Source organism: Pteropus alecto, unplaced genomic scaffold, assembly GCF_000325575.1.
Source record: "Pteropus alecto unplaced genomic scaffold, ASM32557v1 scaffold7, whole genome shotgun sequence".
NCBI classification, from domain to species: Eukaryota; Metazoa; Chordata; class Mammalia; order Chiroptera; family Pteropodidae; genus Pteropus; species Pteropus alecto.
This window is the reverse complement of record NW_006494614.1, coordinates 7,960,707-7,977,356: the sequence shown is the minus strand read 5'-3', so window position 1 is coordinate 7,977,356 and position 16,650 is coordinate 7,960,707. Positions and strand designations below refer to the sequence as shown.

General features: G+C 32.3%; 1 pseudogene; it reads right to left on the bottom strand.

Annotated features, from left to right (window-relative positions):
* Nucleotides 1-2,038: 2,038 nt before the first annotated feature.
* On the bottom strand, nt 2,039-2,157 carry LOC112474854 (annotated as a pseudogene).
* Between the last annotated feature and the right edge of the window lie 14,493 nt (nt 2,158-16,650).

Below are 16,650 nucleotides of genomic sequence, written 5' to 3'. Positions count from 1 at the left end.
TTAGGGACTACATAGACTTTTTATTTTTATGTTTATTTATCTGTAAAGAAAAAGAAGCCTCTTGACAAAATAAGTGACCCATTTGTGTCATCTGTTTATTGACTTATTCAAACTCTAGTTGACTGAGCTGAAGACAAAGAGAATTGAGTTAGGGCCAAGTAAGTATGAAAACAGGTTAAGCATCCTATATATAACAGAGTAATTAATAGCTAAAGAAAGAGTTAAATGCAAAGGTAAGTAAGATAATGAACAGAGTAGAATTACGTAAATAATTTTTTATGTAAAAATTGGGATACTACTGAGATAGAATGTTGTTTTTGTTGGGTGCATTTAGTAAGTTACTTCAGAATTTTCATATGAAAGCAAGATGAAAATGCATGGATGTAACCACATACAGACAGAAATAATCAGCTAACTTTTGGATCCAATATAAACAGTATTTTTCTTCTTGATTCCAAAATGTTTTGAATTAATTGTTGAGTTCGTAGGGTGAATTGATATAGATAGCAGGCTCCAAGAGTAAATAATTCAAAATCAATTTTGTTCTGAAGAAAGAGCTGACACCCTCTGTGTAATCAGAGTTCTGCTCCACAGGAGCCTCCTTCCACCTCCCCACACCTTACCAAAGTCTGGGTTTTTTAATGTGTTTTTTTAAGTCTATATTTTAGCCAGAAGGGTTTATATCAAGAATAAGCCATCAAGTTGTAGGGAGATGAAGGATGAAGGTCATAACCTTTCTATTTTATCTTTCTATTACTCTCAGTCTAAAACTGGCTCCTGGGGTAATGCCTATTTCTGTAAGAAATTCTTTTCACTGATCTCTTCTTTGTGGTTCTTATAATAGGCTGCATTCAAGAGCATGTAAGCATCTCATGTGCATGCACTGAAACTTCTTCAAGGGAGAAGAACCTGGCTCCTGAGACCCGTGGGCTTCCACTTGACACCAGGAATTCTAAAGTGCCCGCACTCCAAAGAAATCATTCTCTTCCCCGGTGTCCTGATTAAAAAGGGCAATTCACAACTTATTTTAAGAGTCCTCAGAATCTAGATGCTAGGCCAACTTTCTTTTCTTTACAGATGGTTTACAGAGTATAACTTTGCCATGTTTTATTGTATTTTGATATACAGTTAATTAAATTATTAAGTAAATTATTAAGTGAATGCAGCCTGATACTGGCAATATATTAAACATACATTCATTACTCTATCTGTGTATGAACATTTACAGTGAGAGCTTTAAAATACAAATTGAATTCCTTTACAAGCCTGTTCACTAAAAATTAAGGCATATATATCTAATATGTATGTGTATATATTCTTTTGGGAGGTCCACTTTGTTTTTTTTCTTTTCTTTTCTTTCCCTTCCTTCCTTCCTTCCTTCCTTCCTTCCTTCTTTCTTATATTTCTGTATAGCTCAGTATAGTCACTACTCATTAAAAACTCTGCCAATGTCTATATACTCTTTAAAGTCTAGATATGCTTCTTTAAAAATTCCTCAGCACATCATTCTACTTTTTCTTGAATATCATATTACAATTATGCATATGTAAATGACAGTAACTGCACAGGTGTGCTATTTGATAAATTAACTATCTGTTAGTTTGCCTTTCATAATCACATTTTCACCTCATTTTGTCTTCTGCCATCTCTCTTTGAGCCTTTGATTTCTCTGTTGAATTCTATAAAATCTTCTGTGATTTGAAATTATTTCATCGGATGTCAGAAGTTTTTCAACTCCTCTCAGGTGTGGCTTTATGAGTAACCCAAATAGTTGCTCTCTGTTCTGTAACTCCATCCTCTGAAACACTTGTAATAGATTTTGCACCATAATAAATCACTAAATTAACTTGTTTTATGAAATTAAAATGAACTAATTTAGTGAGGAAAAAATTGCTTAATAATGTTTATCATCTATTATCTCACAATCAAAAGTATATTATTTGAGTTTAGATAATTTATAAATGAAATCTTATGAATATAAACAGTCAGATGGATAGACAATAACTTGTCATATTTTTTTTAAATTATTTTTTTTTAACACCTACAGCACCTGGTCTTCCTAGATGGTCTCCCATCCAAGTACTAACCAGGACCGATCCTGCTTAGCTTCCGAAATCAGACAAGATCGGGCACTTTCAGGGTAGCATGGCCACAGACACTTGTCAAATATTTTTAATAGAACATGACCATCACTTATTTCACTTTAATTCATTTGATTTTCATGACTTTTTAAATAGGGAAGACAGATATCTTTACCTTCATTTTGCCTATAGGGACTCTGAATCACAGAGATTATGTCATTTGCCTGAGGCCTCTACAGCTAAAAAGTAGAATAACCCAGAAAAGGAGATATTCAATAACAATTAAGCATCGTTTTTTAAAAATCCAATAGCTATAAACTATGTGTTTACTTTTTTTATACCCATTAGATATAAACTTCTCAAGTCACTGCAGCATCCCCCCCACCCCTTTTTTGTTTCACTATTTGACAGATCCATGTGTGGAAATGTTAATTTATAAAGAATGTTAGATTGGGATGTCTTATGTATATCTCCTTAGGGAAATACATGTGATTTGTACAGTTTATATTTTCTTTGTCTTTTTGTCTTCTCTTTCCTCCCTTCTCCCTCCCTCATTTACTCATTATTAAAAAACCTTATTGGGCGCACTATTTGAATAATGGACCTAGAAACAAGGAAACCAAATTGAATAAAAGAAGATCCTTGATCTCAAGAAACATACAATCTAATTAGAAAAGCAAAGAAATTAACTATTACCATTGACTGTGCAAAGGGAATAAAAGGTGAGGGATTGGGTAGGTACTGAAATTAAATGTGATGTGTATAGGTGTGGAAGTTGTGGGTAATATTTTATATCTCTTATTTTATGTTTTTCTTCGATGGGTGCCCTTAAAATGAATTACATTTTTTGTCTGCACATTATCTTATTTTACTTTATATCTTTTAAATTATGATAATGGCAGATACCTATGTGGAGAGAAAATTTAGATTCTTTAAGTAAAAAGTTCTCTATGCCAACCTTTCTTTTTTAAATTAAGCTTGAAAAAAAAAAGATTTTTTTCTTTCTTTTTTTTGCTACTAGTATAACATCAGAAAGCTATTCTTATAGGAATCAACATTCATATTACCTTTAAGAATTTTGAGACCTTGAAGAATTAAAGAATATATTATTTACTAGGAAACACCTCAAATCAATTTCCATCTTTACTGTAACAATGCTACTTATGGCCAACAAATATGATATATAACAATTCCAACTAGTTGTTTTATGAACTGCCTTTACACCATAATTCTGAGGAAAAAGCTTTAAAGCGGCATGCAGTAAGAGCAAGTATGAAGTGGAGATCTAATATATACTTTCAATTAAAAAAAAACTGCCACATATTGTAACCTTTCCTTCTTTTGATGTATTTGCCTAGTGTTTTGTGCAACACAATACACTGAGTTTGGCTTTGCAAAGGAATGTATGTGAGTGCATAATGGGCCTGAGATTAAAATTTACAGCCATTATCTAAAGTAGTGCCTTTCAGGCTATTAATATTTTTTTTTATTTTACCACTTATTATATATATATTTTTTGACAATACAAAATCACCATTAATTTTAAGTGAAGTCTTTAGAAATGTGACAAAAAACTTATGGATATTGAAGGTGAAACCAATATACTTGTTTGTTTCATGTTTTCAAGGACTAACTCCAACAAAGTAAATCATTAAAACCATCTATTTTCCCCAGTTTATAGTTGAGAGAATAATAATATCTTAGTAAAATATTTATTTTCTTTTTTAATCATTTATATATTGTTATCCTAAATAAAATTTGACAGATGACAGGTATCAAAATCAATATACAGTGATATCCATGACTATAAATTTCTTTGTTCAATTATTTAAAAATCTCTTAAAATCCACATAAGAAAATTTAACTGGAATTTATACTAAATATTGATTTTTAAACATCATATCAGTACTAACATAATCCAGATATAGATTAGTAGCTACTCTACATGTGGTTTCATCTTCACATTTTCATAGGTGTGCTACATTTTATTTAAGGAAACAAGGAGAACTTGAAATATTTCAGCATTTCCTCTAATCCCTAGGGATAAGAATGAATAATGCAAGTAAATTTAACCACATCTCCATCAGATTTAGTCTAGAGATAGAGCACTTGCCCCTGAATTCAATTTAAATAAATATTGATTGGAAAGATCACCTTAAAAGGTTAGATTATACCAGTTAACATACTTTTCTTAATTTTAAATATTTTTTATACAACTCTGAGAAAGGAAACCAAGTTTAAGAAGTAATTAAAAGTTTATCCAAAATTATACCCCTAGTGGATGGCAGCGAAAAGATTTAAGTCATGCACTTTAATTCCTAAGGTGAGTGACCATTCTGCTTTCCTACACTCCCTTCTACCTCTGGTCTTTCCATTACTAACCCGGTAAGAAAAGGCTACTTAATGCAAACTGTTGGTAACAATATACACGATTCCACATTGCCTTTTGCATGTAGAACAAATTATGTCATTGGCCATCGTATACACTAATAAGGTCAGTGAAAATAATGCCTTTCGAATATTGAGCCAGTTTCATGACACATACCAATCTTGTGTCAGGCATAAAGAAATTGTTTTTAAATTTATTTTACATTCTTATTCAAAAGTGTTTTCAAATCAAACATCCTTCAGACGTCCTTTAAGTATTTTGCTGGGGCTTAGGAAAAATGCAAAGCAAAACACTTTCAGGTGTACACTGTACAGTATAATTTGCATACAAATACGTTTTTACTGGGCAAGGTTTTAAATATGTTTCTACACTGAAATTTTAGGCATTGTGCAAAGCTAAATATAATATAAAATTTGGAAATCTCTTTAGTCCTACACACTTCATATGGAATAAGTTTGTGTTTTTCTGGTAGCTGGGTGCTAATTGCACTAAAGCTATTTCAGAAAGAGTCAAGTATATACTTTAAACAACATTAATAAATTGAATCATTTAATATCTTTTCATGCTCATGCTTGATCATGGACTTTCAAACCCAAACGTTAATCTTTAATAGATATTTACAGTTGAGATCGATAGAATAAGGGAGATTTTTTTTCTCAATGTCATATAAGATGTTAGTAATAAAACATAAAACTTACAGAATTTTAGTATTTTAGTATAACTTATTATATTAATGTATTAAAAATAATGTGAAAGATAAGAAGAAAACAATATTATCTAGGAATCATCTAGATGAAATGCATACGAAGCACTTCTTGAAATATTAGGGAAGCCAAATAATCAAGAGGAAATACAACAGCTAAAGAAGACTTCTTTAGTTAAGGTAATTTCAGGGTCAATAAAACTAGTAGGGAAATAACAATAATTGAAAAAGATTTCTATGAATTTTATGTTTTTTTAGATAATGATAGAATAAAAAGCTGTTTATGCCATTTCTTCAGATTAGTGTATATCTAAATACTACACAGGATAAGTACAAAATTGAAAAGGAGAAAGCAAGGTAGATATGGATTAGGAAGAAATAAGAGAAGTGGTATTTGGGGAAGACACCATGAAAGTGCATTGTGTATTTACTCATACATAGCGTTCAACATTCATTCATTCAGGAAATCTTTCTTAAGAATGTGCTAGCTACCCTGAACAAGCCCCATCCCTTCTGATCTTGGAAACTAAGCAGGATCGGGTCTGGTTAGTACTTAGGTGGGAGACCACCTAGGGAAGACCAAGTGCTGTAGGCATAAAAAATAAAAAAATAAGGAATCGTAAGCTGACAAGGTCCTTGCAATCTGTGAGGTCAACCAAGGGTTGCTTCATCTACAAAATTAAAAAAAGAAAAAAGAATGTGCTATATGGGAGGTATTGTTCTAGCCACCAGGTATGCACTAGTAAGCAAATATAGTTCTGTCCTCAGAGTATTTATGATGACTGATATCCTAGAACACTTATAGGATTGAGAGAAATAATTCTGTGGAAACCAGTTAGCTTTCTCTTTTTAACAGCTTTATTGATATATAATTGACCTACAAAAACCTGTATTTATTTAATGAATGCAATTTGATGAATTTGGACATACACAACATCTGTGAAACTGTTATCACTGACAGGATAATAGATATGTCCACTAACTCCAGAAGATTTTTAGTGTCCCCGTGTGTGTGTGTGTGTGTGTGTGTGTTAATACCACTTAACATAAGATCTACTCTCAACAAATTTTTAGGTGCACAGTGCCGTACTATTGACTCTAGACATTACAAAATAGAGCTAATTAATCTTGCATAAATGAAGTTGTATACCAATTGAACAATTTCCAATTTTCCCTGACATTTAGCCCCTGGTAATCATTGTTTTTATGAGTTCTTTTCTCTGCTTCTATGAATTTGACTATTTTTATTAACTCGTAATAACTGGAATCATGTAGTATTAGTGTATTTATTGCGACTGGCTTATTTCACTTAGTGTTATGTCATCTAGGTTCATTCCTGTTGTTGCAAATGGCAAAATTTTCTTCTTCTTAAGAATGAATAATATTCCATTGCATGTATATACCACATTTTCTTTATCCATCTATCCATCAACATATACCTATGTTGCTTCTATATCTTGGCTACTGTGAACAATTCAATGAACATTGAATTGAAGTTATCGCTTTGAGATCTTAATTTTAATTCTTTTGGATATATGCCTCAAGTGGGATTTCTGGGTCATATGGCAGTTCTAGTTTTTATTTCTTAAAGAAACTTTATACTATTTTCTATAGCAGCTGTATATTTTATATTCCCATCAACAGTGTATTAGGGCTCTACATTTTTACACTTATCTCTCTACATTTTTCTCTACATTTTTACACTTATCTTGTTTTTCTTTTCTTTTAATAGCCATCTTAGCTGATGTGAGATGACATCTCACTGTGGTTTTTATTTGTATTTCCTTAATGATTAGTGATGTTGTGCATCTCTTCATATACATGTCGGCCATTGTATGTCTTCTTTGAGGAAATGTATATTCAAGTTTTTGACCATTTTTTCCTATTGGGTTATAAGAGTTTCTTATATATTTTGCATATTAACCCTTTATCAGATAAATGGTTTGCAAATATTTTCTCCCATTTTGTAAGTTGCCTTTTCATTCTGTTGATAGTTTCCTTTGCTATGCAGAAGCTTTTAAGTTGACGTAGTCTCACTTATCTATTTTTGATTTGTTGCTAGTGATTTTGGTGTCATGTTCAAGAAATCACAAGCAAGACCCATGTCAAGAAAATTTTCTCTTAAATTTTTCTTTTAAGAGTTTTACATTTTCAATTCTTATATTTAAGATTTTAATCCACTTTGAGTTTATTTTTGTGTATACTATTATAAGACAGGAGTCCAATTTTATTCTTTTGCATGCAGATATCCAGTTTTCCCAATATCATTTGTTAAAAAGAGTATCTTTTCCTCATTGTGTTTTCTTCACACCCTAATTGAAGATCAATTGCCCATATATGTGGGGATTTAATTCCCGTGCTATTCTGTTCCATCGATGAATTCAATAGTACATTAATAGGATCATACACCATGACCAAGTGAGTGTCACCCTTGGAACACAAGGATGGTTGAACATACACAATTAAATTAATATGATATATTACATTAACAGAATGAAGAATAAAACCACATAATAATCTCACTAGTCATATAAAAATATGGACAAAATTCAACAACCTTTCATGATTAAAAACAAAACAAAACAAAAAATAAAAACAAACCTATCGACAAAAAGGAGAACTTATCTTAACACAATAAAGGATATATATGAAAAACCCATAGCTAATATCATACTCAATGGTAGAAAACTGAAAGCTTTTTCTCTAAAATCAGGAACAAGACAAAGGTGCTCACTTTTACCATTTCTGTTTAACACAGTATTGGAAGTCCTAGCCAGGGACATCAGGTAAGAAAAAGAAATAAAAGGCATCTGTATCAGATAGGAAAAAGGAAACTAATCTGTTTGCTGGTGAAATGAACTTACATGTAGAAAATTACATAACTACCATGAAGTTATTAAAACAGTATGGTACTGGCGTAAAGACAGACATTGATTTAGCTCTTTATGTAATAAATTGATGTGATTAATTGAAGTGACTAAAATTTTAACTACAGGAGAAAGCGACTCTTCCAGTTTAAATGCCTATTGTATTTATTTGTGAACCTATAAAATGATTATTATCTGAGTTTTGCTTTCAAAATACTATGGACTAAATATTTATAACAACTAAAATTATCAGTTTAAAAAATACTTAAATGCATAATTAATCTGACTAGAAAGTAAGGGAAATACTTAGGAGCCAAAAATTACCAGAGAATCATGTGTTCTGGTACATGAACATTGGAATCTGTGGATGCCTGGGCATCTGCCTATGTCATATGGTTCACGGCATTGCCTGTAAGGGCTATGTGATCAGGGGGCATAAGACAGGCTAGAGCCTGCACAAAGTCAGGACTTCTAAAAGGGGACACATTCAATGAAAGAAAGATCTAGGGAAATAAACCCACCTTATAGAAAGAGATTTTTAAAATAATAGCAGCAATAATGTATCTTTAATAAAGATATTCATCTGTATTGCTCTGGACATTAGTACTAGATGAAAGGAAAGAAAGCCTCCCCTGAGAATTCATTTCCTAATCTAGGCCTCATGGCTGTTTGAGGCTAATATTTATACTTTCTGTGTGGCAGGAATAAAACCAAGTCAAATATCAAAATGTCAAACATTGGGTGAACTGGGAGATAGATCTAAAGAACTGACAATTATTGTGTCGTGGAGGAAAAAAAATGAGGTGCAAAGTATTGAGGAGAGATTAAGAATCAGAGCAATTAAAATGGACAAGTCCAGAATTTGTCTAATAACACCTCTTGAAAGAGTCAGAGGGAGAGTTATGGAAATGGAGTACTAAACACTACTGGAAAATGCAACAGACAGAATTTTTCAGAACTGAGGAAGGAAAGGTATTTTCAACCCTAAAAAGCCCAAAAGATCCCAAACAAAATAAGGTGCTAGAAATCTATATTTATTTATAGTGAAACACAAAAATATGTAGGAAAAAATTAAAGTAGCCAAAATGAAAAGACAAATTCTTGACTAGAGAATAACAATTAGACTGAAAACTGATTTATTTTTTTCTTTTTAAAATTTATATATATATATATATATTTTTTTCAATTATAGTTGACATACAATATTATGTTAGTTTCAGGTATACAATGCAGTAATTAGACATTTATACAACTTATGAAGTGATCATCCCCAATAAATCCAGTACCCATCTGACACTATACAAAGTTATTACAATCCTACTGACTATAGTCCCCATGCTATACTCTACATTCCGAGGACAATTTTGTAACTACTAATTGTACCTCTTAATCTCCTCTTCCCTTCAACCATCTCCCTTCAACCACCTACCCCCCAATCTGACAACCATCATGTTCTCTGTATCTATGAGCTCGTTTCCGTTATTTTTTGGTTGTTTTTTATCTTGTTCTCCACATAAACATTTTTCTTTTCTCTGTCCAACTTACCCCACACAGCAAAATATCCTCTAGTTCCATCCATGTTGTTGCAGATGGCAAGATTTCATTCTTTTCAATGGCTGAGTAATATTTCATTGTGTATATATATGTACTATCTCTTCTTTATCCGTTAATCCATTGATAAATACCCAGGATGCTTCCATATCTTTCCTACTGTTAATAATGCTGCAATGAACATATGGATTCACTTGTCGCTTCAAAGTAGCGTTTTGAGTTTCTTCAGATAAGTATCCAGAAGTGGGATAACTGGATCTTTCTTTGTCTCTCATTATACCTTTGTTTCAAAGTCTATTTTGTCTGGTACAAGTATTGCCACCTTAGATTTTTTTGTTTGTTTCCACCTTCATGAAACATCTTTTGTCATCCATTTACTTTCAGTCTTGGTGTGTCTTGAGATCTGGAGTCTCTTATTGGCAGCATATGTAAGGGTTTTGTTTTCCTATCCATTCGCCTATTCTATTTTCTGGTTGGAGCATTCAATCCATTTACATTTAAAGTAATTGTTTTTAGATATGTAGTTATTGCCATTTTATTATTCATACTTTTTATCTTTTATCTTTTTTCTTCTTTGTCTTAAAAAAGTCCCTCTAACATTTCCTGTAATATTGGCTTGGTGATGATTAACTCCTTTAGCTTTTTCTTATGTGGGAAGCTTTTTATCTGTCCTTCACTTCTAAATGATACTCTTGCTGGGTAGAGCAATTTCGGTTGTAAGTCCTTACTTTACATCACTTTGAATATTTCCTGCCAATCCCTTCTGGCCTGCAGTTTCTGTTGAGAAATTGGCTACAGTCTATGGGAGCTTCCTTGTGGTAAGTAATTGCTTTTCTCTTGCTGCTTTTAAGGTTCTCTCTTTGTCTTTAACCTTTGGCATTTTAATTATGTGTCTTGGTGTGGGCCTCCTTTTGTTCATCTTATTTGGGACGCTTTGCATTTCCTGGGCTTGTATGTCTGTTTCCTTTACCAGGTGAAGAAAGTTTTCTGTCATTATTTCTTGAAATTAGTTTTCAATTTCTTGCTCTCCCTTTTCTCCTTCTGATACCCCTACAATGTGAATGTTGATATGCTTAATGTTGCCCAAGAAGCCCCTTAAACTATCCTCATTTTTTTGGATTATTTTTTCTTGTTGCTGTTCTGATTGGTTGTTTTCTGCTACCTTGTCTTCTAAACTGATGATTCAATTTTCTGCTTCATTGAATCTACTGTTAATTCTTCCTAAGGTATTCTTCATTCAGTTATTGTAGTCTTCATTTCTGACTTTTTAAAAATGTTTTCTATTTCCTCTTTTATGTTTTCTATCTCTTTGTTAAAGTTCTCACTGAGTTCATCTACTGTTCCCTTAAGTTCATTGAACTCATAACAAGTGTTTTGAATTCTGCATTCGGTTGATTGCTTGTCTCCATTTTATTTAGTTATTTTTTGGGAGGAAAGCTGATTTCTAGACAGCTTTACGAGTCATAAAAAAATGGAACAATACCTTCAATGTCCTGAAAAAAAAAAACTTGATTCATAAAACTGGCAACGATATCAAGTAAAAGATGAAATGGAGATATTGCTTTATATTCATAATATGAACTTAAAATATATTTATTATACATGTTTAATCAGTCACAAAATATTTTAGAAATAGAAATAAAAGTAACAGAATTTCAGAAATCATATTTTGATGAATATTATTAAAAGTAATCGAAGAATTTGAGGAGGGTTAAATAGTGGGAGAGAGAGAGACCACACTCAGAGGAAGAAAGGCCTGCAATTGGAAAGACTCGTATTCAATCTTCCCAAATATGATTTGATTCGTATCAAAACTGCAACAGTGATTCTCATGGAACTTGAACATATATTTTAAAAATCTGCACAAGGAAAGAAAAAATTAAGAATATTTAACATTCTTTCAAAGAAGAAGAAATAGATTGGAAGACATCTTATCAGATGACGTTATAAAATAATATTTAAATCGGAATACTACTGAGGCAGGCATAGAAAAACAGACCAATAGAACAAAAAAGTAAACCTAGATAGACACATATAAATATGGAAATTTAATTTATAACAAATATGGCATTAAAATTTAGTGAGAAAAATATATTATTTAAGAAATAATAGAAGGGAATTGTTTATCAATAAATATAAGCAAACAACTTTAGATAGATTAAAAAATTGATTATGTAAGACAATACCTAAAATAATATAAAAAGAAATATTGGACAAATCTTAGTGAACGTAAGGTAGGCCTGTACTTCATTAAAAATACAAAATACATAAACATAAAACATAAAGGAAAATGTTGTTACATCTGAATGCATTAAAAATAAGAATATCTGTTTATTAATGTACACCATAAAAATAGTGAAAGTACAAATCATGGCCATAGAGTGGTCATTTCCCACAGTTAACCAACAATGTGATAGTGTCCAAAATACCTAAAGAACCACTCTCAAATTATAAAAGGACAAAAGAAATTCCAATAGAAAAAGAACCTGAACAAAGAAAATAAAAATGACAAATACATTTGTGCAAAATGTGCTCAATTCATTAGTTAACATTAATGAAAGTGAAAATTACAATATGGACCAATATGCATATACCACAGTAGTAACAATTTAAAAGATTGAAAATAACAGCTCAGAAACTTTTATTCCTTGTTGTTGCTAGCATGAATCATGCAATTATTGCACTCCAGTAGTTTCACGCCTAGATATCACCCCAGTTGAAACTCCCAAGTGCACTGGGAAACATTCAAAAGAATGTTTAAAGCAACACTGACTGTAGCAACAAATTCTTAGAACCAGGATAACTAAATGAACCATCCCTCAGAATAAATCTCCAAAGCAGAATGCTGATTGAATAAAGCAAGGCGCACAAAAGTAGAAACTGTATGATTCCATGAATAAAATATCCCAAAACATACAAGACTAAACCTAATGATGTTTAGGAATGTATACATATAGTATCAGGGGATCAGGTAAAACTATGAGTAACATCAAAGGAATGGGTGGTCTGGAATCTAGTTCAGTGTTCACTTCCCCACGCAGAATAGTGGCAATATTGTTGATAATTCTCTTTCTTACCAGGAATGAATAGAAGCTGCCCCTTAACTTTGTTATTTTAATCTGTACGTATAGGTTAGCCATACTCTTTGGTTCACATGATACAATTTTACAATACATAGTTATAAAATATTTTTGAACTAGACAAATGATAAATAAAAAGCATGTTCCTACAAAAGGTTAACATTAAAGGTTTCATCTTCAAATGAATAAAGGTTCATCCCCAATATCACACACTAACAACTAGAGATTCATTTACAACCCTGCACATCAGTTCTATACCACCCCACCTCACCCCCACATATGTGAATACTACCAATTTTTTGATAGCTAAAAGCTTTGATGTAGCATTCAACCTCTAGGTTTTACATGGGGTAAGCTAAAAAAGAAGAAAAACAAATACCGCCACATTCTATTTGTAATTCTTTGTTTTTCAGAGTCACATTGGAAAATGTGCTGTATCCATTAACCTTTTTGCAAAGAGCAGAAGTTAAACTAGTTAACATTTGACAGCTTTGAGAGTCTATCAGCCTCATGAAAAATACACTGCTACCTCTATTTTCTGTATACCTGTCAGTTGCAGAGAGTTTGTTACATGGAGAACCATTACTATCACGGTGTTTTACTTTTCCAATCCCCCATATTCTGTCAGTAAATGTAAATTGAGGGAGATCTTGACTTATTACCATATGCAATTTAATTTTCTCACTCAGTAACCTCATATGGACCAGTGTCTTCTTAATGGTTTCTTCTGTGCATAATAAATGAGTTTTGCAGTTCTTGTAAATAATGCTTGATAGTGATCCTGTTGGATAGCCCAGAGTTAACTATTTTGCCTTTAAACACTGAGCAAGAAAAGGCTAATGGAAACAACACATTCCTCTCTGGCCTTGGAAATTATCCAGCATGTTCCCATAATCAGAGAATGATTAAAAATGATGATGGTATCGTGGAATATTTGTGCAAAGGACAACAAAGATGCAGGTGCAGTAATAACACTATGATGGCAGAGTCCCAAAAGAAAAAAGGTGAGAACAGTTTCCAGCCTAGAGTGTAATCAATCAGAAAGTGGATGTCCTCTCTGGCATATAATTAATAGCCTGGGATTTCACTCAGTAATTGGCTATTACATAAGCCTTCACCATTTGCTGATAGGTAATTCAAAAGTCCCCAGAGCTCATTGTCAATCCTGCACAAACGTAAGCAATAGAGCATATATACCCTTTCCCAATTCTTTTTTAAGCTGTCCATACATATCTGTATAATTCTTAGCATTTGTATCAGTTAGAATTTCAACTTCGGGTAACAGCCTCAATTAGCTTATATACACATTTCTCTCATATAACAGATCCTCACGTGAGTTTCCAAGGTTAGTTAATTCTATATCTGTGCAATATCAGTGAGGAACCAGGTTTTTCCTATGTTTTAACCCCATCATCCTCAGCTTGATTTTTTTTCTCAGGCTTGTCCCCTTTCAGTCATCAGTAATCCACATATTCTGGCCTCAGATAATAATCTCCAAACAAGTGAAAGGCAGAAGATGGTAGATTTTTTTTCAATTTTATTGAAATATAAGTGATTTTTTTATTGAAATATAAGTGATTTTATTGAGATATAAGTGATATATAACTTTGTTTAAGTTTAAAGTATATGACATAATGATTTGGTATATGTATATATTGTGAAATAACCACAATAAAGTGAGTTAACACATCTATCACCTCACATAGTTGCAACATTTTTTTTTATTTTTTTTTTTTTGCTGTTGTGGACACTTTTAAGATCTATTCCCTTAGCAATTTGCAAATGTACAATAGAATGTTGTTAACTACAGTCACCATGTTGTACATTACACCCCCAGACTTATTTATCTTATAACTGCAAGTTTGTGCCCTTTGACCACCCCTTCCCATATCCCTCCACTCTCCCTTGACAACCACCAATCTGCTCTTTGTTTCTATAAGCCTGGTTTTTAAAGATTCCACTTATGAGACTATTCAGTATTTTTCTTTCTGTCCGACATTTAACTTAGCATAACCCCCTCAAGTTCCACACATGTTGTCAGCAAATAGCGGGATTCTTTTCTTTTTTTATGGCTGAATAATATTCCTCTGTGTGTGTGTGTGTGTGTGTGTGTGTGTGTGTGTGTGTGTGTTATTTCTATTATAATGTCCTGGCTAATGTAGGTAATGCTGCCATGAAAATGGGAGTGTAGATATTTCTTTCAGACAGTGATTTCATTTCCTTCAGATATATACTCAAGAAGTGGAATTGCTGGATCATATGGTATTTATATTTTTAACTTTTTGAGAAAACTTCATATTGCTTTCCATAGTGTCTCTGAAAATTTACTTTCCTGCCAATAGTGCAAAAGAATTCTATTTTCTCCACATCCTCACCAACATTTGTTATGTTCTGTCTTTTTGATGATAGCCATTCTGACAAGTATGAGGTGATTGTGGTTTCGATTTGTATTTCTTTGATTAGTGATTTTTAGTATCTTTGCATATGCCTTTTGGCCACTTGAGTATCTTCTTTGGGAAAGAATCTATTGAGGTCCTTTACTCATTTTAAAATTGGATTATTTGTTTATTTGCTATTAAGTTGTACGAGTTCCTCATACATTTTGGATTAACCCCTCATCAGACATGTGGTTTGCAAATGTGTTCTCCCATTCTGTAGGTTACTTTTATATTTTGATGATCATTTCTTTAGTTATGCAGAAGGTTTGTATATTGATATAGTCCTACTTGTATATTGTTTGCTTTTGTTGCTTGTGATTTTGGTGTCATATTCATAAAATCATGGCCAAGACCAATGTCAAGTTGTTTACCACCTGTTTTCTTTTAAGGATTTTATGATTCCAGGTCTTGCATTTAAGTCTTTAATCTATTTTAAAATACTTTTTATGAGTAATATAAAGTAGGGGTCAAGTTTCCTTGTTTTGCATGCAAACACCAAGTTTTCCCAACTTAATTTATTGAAGAGAGTGTCTTTCTTCCATTGAATGTTCTTGGCTCCCTTGTCAAAGTTTAGTTGACCATATATGCATGGATTTATTTCTGAGCTCTCAATTCTATTCCAGTGGTCTACATGTCTGCTTTTGTTTGTTTGTTTGTCTTGATAATATCATGTTTTTTTGATTACTATACTATTGTAATATAGTGTGAAATCAGAAAGTATAGTGCCTCTAATTTTGTTCTATCACTGCTTTGGCTATTTGGGGTCTTTTCTGGTTCCATATGAATTTTAGAATTATTATTATTATTTAAATTTAAATTTCTGTAAAAAAATACCATTAGACTCTTGATAGAGTTTACGTTGAATCTATAGATGGCTTTGAGTAGTATGGACATTTTAACAATATTAATTCTTTCAGTCCATACACACAAAATATCTTTCCATTTATTTGTGTCCTTAATTCCTTTCATCAACACCTTAGAATTTTCAGTACACAGATCTTTCTCCTCTTTGCTTAAATTTATTCATAAGTATTTTATTCTTTTTGATGTTTCTGTAAATGGTATTGTTTTATCTTTTTTTCAGATAATTCATCGTTAGCACATAGAAATGTTACTGATTTTTGTATGTTGACTTTGTATGCAAGTTTACTGAATTCCTTTACTAGTTCTAATATTTTTTTGATTGAGTCTTTAGGATTTTCTATACATCAGATTATGTTATTTGCAAACAGAGACAATTTTACTTCTTTTCTGATTCAGATGCTCTGTACTGCTTTTTCTTGCCTAATTGCTCTGGCTGGGACTCTTAGTACTATGTAAAATCGGAATGGTACAAGTGGGTACCCTTGTCTTGTTCCTAATCTTACAGGAAAAACTCCCAACCTTTCATTGTTAAATATGATGCTATCTGTGCTTCCAGACCAGATGGTTCTGTGGGCAGAACTCTTTGTTCGGGCAAAGCTGCAGGCAGGGCTTTGAAGTCAGGAAAGGCCTCCGTCTGTGTTCTATGATCAGATGGGAACACAGATTGTGCCCCTAAA